The 9,871-nt window shown below is 38.8% G+C and overlaps 1 protein-coding gene across 1 annotated transcript in view; it reads left to right on the top strand.

The window, feature by feature from the left end:
• The first annotated feature begins 225 nt into the window (after nt 1–225).
• Nucleotides 226–9,871, top strand: part of Lpar1 (lysophosphatidic acid receptor 1) — a 160,026-nt gene continuing 150,380 nt past the window's right edge. The window contains exon 1 of the mRNA XM_077797953.1: nt 226–236. The gene's annotated coding sequence lies outside the window, so the exon portion shown is untranslated. The remainder of the gene's footprint in view (nt 237–9,871) is intronic.

Genomic DNA, 9,871 nt, shown 5'->3' with positions numbered 1-9,871 from the left:
TGGGAGTTTAAAGTAGAGAATTCAGCAGGGAGAGCCAGGCTCTGCACAGGGTCTATGTGGTTTAAAAAATAAACAGATTGGAAGCTTGGAATTCATAATAGGATCTGTGAAGCTAGAAGGGACTTTGGAAGAAAAAAGAACATTTACCAAGCACTAACTACATGCCAGTAATACTTTCTTATGTGTATTTTCAGGAGTGGCCGTATATATAACCTGAAGAGAGAAGATCTTCCTTGGTAAGTGTTTTGTGTGAATGAACATGAAACTGCTCTCTGAAGGGCCTGGAACACTGTAGACACTCTGTGAATGCTACTTTTTTTTTTTTTTTTTTGCTATTCCTTTAATAGTTTGGAAGATTGAGGCTTAGAGGTTAGGAACCATCTTTGATAAAAAGATTTGGTCAAATTCAGGCTTCCTTTTTCCTGGTCTGACTGTCTCCCCATGACACTTTGTCATCACTCCGATGTGTATGACCTCTGCTCCGCTACCTGGGCACACCCAGTGATTCCAGGTGACTCTGCTGTTTCTAAGAAGACAGCTATTCCTTTCTATTTCCTAGAAATGCATAAGAGGTAGACTTGCTGTGAAGACAGCAAAGCAGAGGACCAGTGAACTCTCTCTGTGGGTATATAATCTAATCCAAGTGTTGTATTAGGAAAAAAGAAATGCAGGTACTTGGAAGATCTTGAGTGGAAGGGAAAGCATTGATTGAGGATTCTTGATGAGGAGTCCCTAGAATGGTGGAGTTAAACTTTTGGGTTATTGTGGATATAAAATGAAAGCTATTTTTCAACTTTGGGATAATATTTCATCTGTTATTTATTGGCATAATGATCTGAACATCCACAAAACAATGATTGAACTTGGAGCTCATTGATTGGGATTCTCAGGAACTAAGACTTCCAGAAGTCTGACCTTGGGAGAGGTTTGTGTCCTTAGGTAAAGCTCTGAGGCTCAAGTGTTGCTTTTATCACTCAGAGCAGATGTAAAAGCTCAAACTGCTTTTCTTTCTCCTTTGTTTTCTATGACACATGTAAAGGATGACTATGTGTATTGTACAAGTCAAGAACAACGTGACTTGTGGTTTTATGAACTTACCCAGTAGCTCTTTTCCAATGTGTAATATCCACGCTGTCCTAGGAATACACCCCAGGGACAGATATGTGGATTCGTTGATGTGCAGACATGAGACACAGTACCCTTTGCTGGGGCTGTGGTCCCAGTGGGCAGACGGGATGCAGACACGCTGAGTGGTGTGTTCTCAGACAGCAAGTGGAAGGATTGATGTCATTTTATAGTTCATATTTCACAATAAGAACTGGACCATGGGCACAAGCCTAAAAAAGGAAAACTAAAAGCGGAGCATGAAGAATATGTTCCATTATAAGCTCAGGAGGGAGGTGAAAAGTTTAAGCCAATGGAAAACAGAATCATTGTCAATGGTTGGATATTGTGGCTCACTATACAAAGGCACCCAGCTATCAGCTAAGTGCCAGTGGTCTTTTGGGGGCAAAAGAAAGTATTGCAAGATATAAAATGAATATTTAGCCATTTTTACTTAGCATGAAACAATGTAGGTTTTCATTTTATTTCCCCCAACTCTTGTGCTATGGAGAGAGGGTTTTAATAGGGAGTAAAAGACCAGACTCATGCCATGGTGATGGGAAGCTGGTATAATCAGAGGAGGAAAGACTGTATTATTTAGCATAAACAAGAAGGGGAGAGCAATTTAATTGGTTCCTGATGTTCCACATAACACAGGCCAGAACTCCTAAAACCTAGTGGCTTACTTTTATTTGTGAATATATTTGATTTTTTTTTTTTTTAAGAAATGGGTTTTCCATCTGTGTTGGTAGAATTCCAATCAAGGAATTTCGATCCTGGCTGCTTTGATCTTGTGCTCACCTTTCAAAACCATGGAAAGGTCTTCATTTTCCTTATGTAAAAGTACTTCCAGCCAATATTTAATATGAAAGAGATGTTTATCAGGTTTGGGATGGGCATCTTGAAGCTATTCAGGAGTTGGCGCTTTCTTTCCCTGTCCCTCCTGGTTCCCCCTACCAGGCTCAGCCCCTTGACTCTATTTCCTGTTTTAGTTTTGTACAGCTGAGGAAGGTATAGGTGGAAATTAATAAAGTCATTATAAAAGGGAGTGAGAAGAATAAGAATAAAATGGGAATTGCCACATAAGAAAGAAATGTGCATTGATTCTACTGTGGAACCTCTGACTGACAGCGGGCTGGGATTATTTCAGAGCTGACAGTCTCAGTACTGTGTGTTTGCCAGATCTTCCTGTGAAGTCCAGACGTAGAGGCGGTATTTGGAAGATAATTCTCAGCGGGTGCTGCTGTTACATTTCCCCCTCCCCCTATCTCTAGGAAAGCTATCTGTCATAAATTATTTAAATTCAGCCAACCAAATAGGTCTCTTTTGTGAGACATTTACAAATAAAAATGGATTTTGTTATTTAGAAGAAACAACTGATGATGATAAAATTGATCCCTTTTCAAGTGAAAGAGGTGTCCAGTTCCTGAGTCACAAAGCCTAGAGATCTGAGATTATTCTAGAACAAACTAACATTTTTCAGCCCACTTTACACATAATGTTTTTTTATAAGCTGTGATACTCATCAGTTAGTTTATGTATCATTAGCATTTTCTGTTAAGCAAGGTAAATATGCTTACAGTAATTGTGCTTCTCCCAACCTCTAAAGCAAAACACCAGAGAGGGAAATGCCTCTACTTTAAGGAAAATGAATTTTTTTTTTGGATCAACCTTAATATACAAAATAAGACAGAATGGAATGAATAGCAGCCCATCAAAAGAATTCCTAAGTTGGCTAAAAAATTACCATGGAGTTTCTTTAAATTACAGACTCTGGGAATACAGTTTAAATGCACTTTTATTTATAGTAATTTAATTAATGTGCAACTTCTCAGTAACATAGATTGCAATAAAAACAGTAAATTTCTAAACAATTTTCTTTTAACTTTTTGTTTCTAATAAGATGACACCCATGGTCTTTGCCTGTATTATCCACTTCTGCCGTCAACAAGTTTGGAAGACATTTCTTTGTGTTCTACTTCCAGAATGCAGGTATTACATGGAATAATGAAGACCTTTTTACATGAGGTCTGTAGGCTAGAAACTTCCTTGAAATATAATGAGTTAGTGAAATGGTGGTGAAGGAGAAAGGCGGCAGGACAATGTCAGCTTTTAAAAATCCATTTATCACACATTCCAGATGACGGAAAAATAAATGCTGGAGCAATAGGTCAGCTGTTTCAATGTTTCTCCCCAAATCAGAGGGGAGGGGACTTTATGGATCCCAGCTGTTCTTACTTTCTGGTTTCCTGGCTCTTTACCATTCTGTATTCTGTAGTCTACGTGTCCAAAGCCCAAGGGAGAGTTCCATCCAGCAGCTCTTGCACAAGTCAGTTTCCTTTCTTTTCTTTCTTTCTTTATTTTTTACAAATAAAAAATATCAGAATATTAGATACTGGTAATATTCAACCTACTGCCCTTATGCTCTTAAATTCCAAGCCAAGGCTGAGAAGAGGAAGAGGAGTAGGGGAAGGGGGAGGAGATGAGAAATCTGAGTGAGGCCAGTGTGTTCCATGAAGTTCCAAGGAAGGAACAAGCAAAGGAAGGGAAAAAGGAAGGATCCAAAGAACCAAGAGCTGAGGTGAGGGAATGAAGGGCCTTATCTGTGTTTTTACTTCATTTTATTTTATTAATGTTCTTTCCAGGTCAGTGGTTCTTAAAGGCTAATATGCATCATAACCCATCTGGAAAGCTTGTAAAATGTGGACTCCCAGAATCTGCCCACAGTTTCTGATCTGTCAGGACTACTGTGAGGCTTGGGAATCTGCATTTTAGCAAGAATGAACTGAACAGTAATACCAGTGTTGAAAAGCAGTTGTCTCATGTTTGGCATTTTGCAGGTGTTGTCTGAGGATGGGCTGTGGGCACAACGTGAAGTCACATCAGCAGAAACAAGATTGCACGTGTCAGAGGGAGCTAGGGGACAGGAAAGAGAAGTTGCCTAATGAGCAAAACAAAGGTAACACTAATGAGACCTAAGAGAAGGGGAGTGAAAAGAGGCAGTGAGCAGCATCAGAGATCCATTTTGCTTATAACATGCAGTTTTGCCTGATGAGATGACATGTAAGAGGGGAAAAGAGAGAAGAAATAGACGGTGACCCAGTTAATGCCAAGGCATTGTTTTAATTAGACAAAACTGGTGTCTAAATTCTTTGATCACTTGGTCAGTCTTATGTCCTAACGTTTGCTTTTAAGATACCGCTTGCACAATAACAGAGAAATCATAAGAAAGTACTGGCAGAATTAAATGATGGGTTTCATTAACTGCCCTTATCATTCAAAAGTGAATTATTTATACTGAACTTATTTCTATTACCTTTTTTTCTAGTGAGGTTCCTACTTTTTGTTAGAAAGGAAGACAGAATTTCAAAGTGGCTGAAGGAAAAGGTACAATCAAGAACCACCAATAGTAGCTGGGCATGGTGGTGCATACCTGTAATCCCAGCTACCCAGGAGGCTGAGGCAGGAGGATTGAAAGTTCAAAGCCAGTCTCAGCAAATTAATGAGGCCCTAAGAAATTTAGTGAGACCCTGTCTCAAAATAAAAAAAAAAAAATAAAAAGGGTGAGGGATGTAGTTCAGTGGTTAAGTGTTCCTGGATTCAATCCCTGGTACCAAAAAAGAGAAAAAAAAAATCACCAATAGAAAGATGGCAGCCTGTGACTTCCTGTAGCAGAAAAGAACTTCAAAGTTCAAGTGGCTCTTTTAAGGATGTAGAGCTCACAATTGGTATTTGGCTGGCCCCTGATGCTAACAAAATTTCTATACCTGAAGGACTTAGAGGTAGTCATAGGGTTAGAAGGAAGCCTCAATTTGGGTTTATACAGCACTTTATATACATTTGCCAAGATCAGCTGTTCATCTCAAAGATAAAGGAATGATGATTATTGGACGTGGCTACAACCATCCTAGTCTCTTGATGTGCCAATAACAAGGCTGCTACTACTCCCTGAAGCAGACTCACACGATGCCTCACTAAAATATCTATAAAAACACAGCAAAATAAAAACATGAGTTTTGAAAGATGTTGATAAGCTGGGTATGGTAGCTCAGGACACAACTGTAGATTTTGTCTGAGGATGGGCTTCCCAATTTGGGAGGCTAAGGCAGGAGAATAACAAGTTTGAGCCACCCTCAGCAGTTTAGCTAGGCCCAGAGCAACTTAGTGAGACTCTGTCTCAAAATAAAAAATAAATTAATTAATTAAAAGGGATTGGGGATGTACCTCAGCAGAAAAGCACCCTTCGGTTCAATCCCCATTTCCCCCCCCCCCCCCAAAAAAAAGAGATTGATAAAGGATTGCCTGTTTTCTGGAGGGGACTCTACAAGCTACACAGACCTTGAAATCACCTATGTACCCCGTACCACCTAAAATGAAGCCAGGTGGGAAGTCCTGTTTAAACAGCAGGCATTGACTGCCAGTCTATTCATTGCCTGTGTCACCCATCAGAAGGAACATGAGATGTCTGGCTCTCCTGATGGGGAGCCATCAAGTGTGGGAAGCCATCTGTCCTGCCACTTCCCTCGACAGTGCTGCACTAGGACTTCCTGGTGGTGCTGGACCTCGCTGTGAGCAAGTACAGACAGGGCTTCCCCAGGCCCAAGGGAGGAGTTCAGGAGCAGCAAGGTCCTTGATTTCCCTGGCGCCTTTTCTAGATGCTTTTACTGCCCTTTAGGCCTTAGGACAAGGAAAGTGAGGACACTGGAATCTGGTTTCATCTTATCCTTTTTCTCCAGAACTCCATGAGGGAAAAAAAGGCCTGAGCTCTCATTCCTCCCTGTGGTGCAGGGGATTCCTTATTGAGCTCTGTCTCCTTACTTAATACTTGCCAGGAAACTCTAAGATTAAGTTAGTGATTGTGTAAGTGAGAGCTCAAAGAATTTTAAGAAGTCCTTTTCTCTCTGGGCAAAGGCCTTTGACAGTCAGAAACGGAACATCAGTTGCTTTCCTTCTCTTGCAGGCCTGAGGTTAACAGTCCTAATTACCTTACCACCGGAGTTGGGCAAATGCTCAAAGAAAGCCCCATGAAAACATTTCAAAAAATATTATTCATTTTACAGAAATATTTTATCATTCTAAATATTTTGCTTGTTTTTTTATGTATAGGCATTTAAAATTGGGATGAAATTAAATCAATTGTTTCCCAATGGTTTGGGAATGTCAGTTTGTTTTTTTTTTAGTCAATAATACATGTTTCTAATATGTTGATGCATGGACATAGGTATTTGTTTTATACATAACTACTGCAATAAATTTCTTTCTTCCTTTCTTCCCAGGACAAAATCTTGACATCATCTTTACTTCTGCCTTTCTCTTATATCAACACAGTCAGTCCCTCAGCAAATCCTGTTAGCTTTGTATTTGAAATAGAGCCAGATTACAACCATTTCTCACTGCTCTTGTAAGTGCTATTTCTCGGCAGGTCAATGGTGGTAGCCTCCTGCATGGTCTCCTTGCCTTTGCAGTGTCTTCTCAACACGACAGGCAGACTATTCCTTCAATGCCCATCTCAGTTTTCAGCCTAAAGCCAATGACTTCCACCTCATTCAGAGGAAAATCCAAAGTCTTTCCCACAGGCTTCGAACCCCCTCTGATCCTCTCTCCACAAACCCACCCACCCACCACACAGCACCTTCTGACTTTCTCTCAGCCTCTTCCCTCATTCCTCACTCAGCTCCGTCAACCTCCACCTCCTTGCTCTCCATTGAATAAGGGAAGCAAACTGCCATCTCAGGGCTCCTGCACTAACTTCCCTTCTACTTGGAATGATCGCCCCGGCCCTTCCTCAACTCCTTATCTGCTTCCCTCAGGTCCTTGTTCAAATACCATCTGTGAAAAGGTCTTTCCCAACCATTCTAAAGTAAGCCCTCCCTCTACAACTCTGCATGCTCCTTTTTCTTTAGTTTTCTTCACCGCCCTGGTTGCTACCTGACATTATTTGTTTATTGGTTGATTTTTTTTCCATGTCCTCCCATTGGGATTAAGCTTCTTTTGTGGAGATCTATATTTTTTGTTCACTCTCATATACCCAAGACCTAAAACTGGGACCTTTCTGCCTTAAGATGTGATTTTTCTTCTTTGGCCTCATTTTGGGGTGACTTATGAATAAAATTACAAATCATTTTTGAACTCCTAGTATTAATTTTACATATTTATTTTGAAAACTTATATTGGAATCTATTCTCTAATGTTTCCTTTAGAATATTTTCATTTATAACTTTGATTTGGTATTTTGTATTACTATATAATAATCTCCTTATATTTCTAATAATTTTTCTTTAGTTTAATACAGTATTGTCTGATGCTTCAATGTTGACTACTACTTTCTGATAAATTATACCATCTATTCATATGAACTGCCCATGTTTCCTCTACGTACATATTATGTAGATAAAATTTAATTTATAAATTGGGTACAGTAAGAGATCAACAAAAAATAACTAATAATAAAGCAATTATAGCAATATGACATAAGTTATTTAAAACTATGTCGGGAATTTTGTATTTAAAATTTTAATATGACCTTGCATAACTGAAATTATGGAAAGCCAAACCATGGGGGAGGGAATCTACTATATAAGGTTTAATCATAATGCTTACCTTTCCCATAATCACATCTAAGAAAAACTCTCCTGTTCCATCCTATACTTTGCTGACAGAGGGACTAATCCTGGCAGCTGTGTTTCATAGTGTAGGAGCCTCCTTTCCACCTCACTATGTCAAAGTTGTTAGAGAAGGGAGGAGGTATTGGACTCAAACATAGTCCCTCCTGGAGCAAAAAAGTTTTGTCCAACTAGGGATAAGTGTGGCCAATCAGATTCTTATTCTCAAGAATGTGGTCAGGAAATATGGTCAGAAACAGAGTGGCAGGAAGAATAGGAAGAAAAAGGGGTGTATAGAGATGAGTCTTGAGATTCTTCAAGGATCACAATAGAATCTGAATTATAAAGAAAAAAACATGTCATTTAAAGAAAAGACTTATAGTCAAAGTGGATGAATTCAGTTGGTAATAGAAGCAGGAAAACTAAGGGAGAACAGATTTAGGTAGTGAGTCACATTACAGGTGTGCCTAAAAGTGACTATCTGCCAACCTGTTGTTCTTAGAGATGTAGCTCCAGTCTCTATGAGATCATTCAATGCAGCAGAGAGCACCAAGACCCCAGAGTGGCTCTGATAATTCTACCCTCTGACTTTGGGGGAAATAATTTTTTTTCTTAAACCATGCACATTTCTAATGTTGAGAAAATAGAAAAGTGTCATGCATTTTATAGGAAAAAAATTTCTCAACCTCCTTTCTGCCTCCTATTTGATGCCCCTACAATTACAGTAATGAATATAGTATTTTGTTTTGCAATATTCAGTGAGAAGAATTAGGAGAGCAGGTAAAGAATCCCTGAGGATTAAGAATGACAGAGACATACCCCCTCCTGTACTCCAAGCAGGCAAGGCTATTAGGAATGAATTAAAATTAAATTCTAACAGTTGAAGAGCTTCCTCCTAAATATGGAAAGGTCATTGAGCCCAGATGTTTTCTAATATTGTTTGATAAAAGTTTCAGATTGGATTTCAGAGGAGAAAGCAATAAGGTGGTGGCTATGGTAGTTTATATAACTTGAAGAATGAAAGACCCTGTGAGATGGAACATGATTAAAGGAACATTATGGAGTAAAAATGATCGGTTATGAAAAAGTGGGAATGATGATGGGGAAAGATTCATAAAATAAGGGTATTAGAATAAGTGTTGAGTTGCTGTAAAAAATGCCCCAAAATATAGGGGCTTAAGTAATATAGCTATTTCTCTGTCAAGTAAGTCTAGTGGCAAGTGGATCTGGTTTGTGGGGTTGCTCTCCTGTCTTCAATTAGTCACTTAGGGACATTGTTTCACCTTCTTACTTGTTCATTCCCTAGTACGTTTCTCTAATTGATCAAAATTAAATCAAGATAGAAGGAGAAAACACAGAGTTGAAGAACAAGAATTTTCTTGTAAGCAAATGATATAGAAGTTTCCTACATCTCTTCCACTCATGTTCTTCCACACACTTCTTCCATTTCTTTTTTTCTTCTTTTTTTATTTCTTTTTTATTTTTTTATTGGTTGTTCAAAACATTACAAAGCTCTTGACATATCATATTTCATACATTAGATTCAAGTGGGTTACGAACTCCCATTTTTACCCCTAATACAGATTGCAGAATCACTTCTTCCATTTCTATTGGTAAGAACTGACCACATGACCATATGTGGCTGCAAAGTAGGCTCGGAAATGGAGACTCTAACTGAACATCCATATGCCTGCCCAAATAAGATTCTACTATTAATGAAGAAGAGAAGAAAGGATTTCTGGTGTACCACCATTAAGAGCATGCCACACTAAGTTCATCTCTATATAGGGAACAAATTTCTTCAGAAATATAAAAATGCAGGTCAGGAATGCCTTCCTAAGGGCTCAAAACCATCTGTGGCTCACAGGCCACAAGGTAAGACTCTGAATCTGGCACAATAATGCAATGGGACCTCTTAGTTACCTCCATAAACTTAATTGTTTTTTTAATTTTTGGAATCATCTGTTGAAATAATTTCCTTTTCTTTTAATCCTCAAGGATTCTCTGTGAAAGTGCAGAATATTTTCTTTGCCTTTATAGTTTTGTTTTTGATTTTGGCAACATTGAAGAATGAACCCAGTATCAGGGGCTCTCAACCACTGAGCTTTATCCCAATACCCATCCCCATTTCTTTTTTTAAATTTTGAAACAGGGTCTTGCTAAGT

Source organism: Urocitellus parryii, chromosome 4 (genome assembly GCF_045843805.1).
Source record: "Urocitellus parryii isolate mUroPar1 chromosome 4, mUroPar1.hap1, whole genome shotgun sequence".
Taxonomy (NCBI): Eukaryota; Metazoa; Chordata; class Mammalia; order Rodentia; family Sciuridae; genus Urocitellus; species Urocitellus parryii.
The sequence above is the reverse complement of the archived record's forward strand: the minus strand, read 5'-3'. Positions and strand labels throughout refer to the sequence as shown.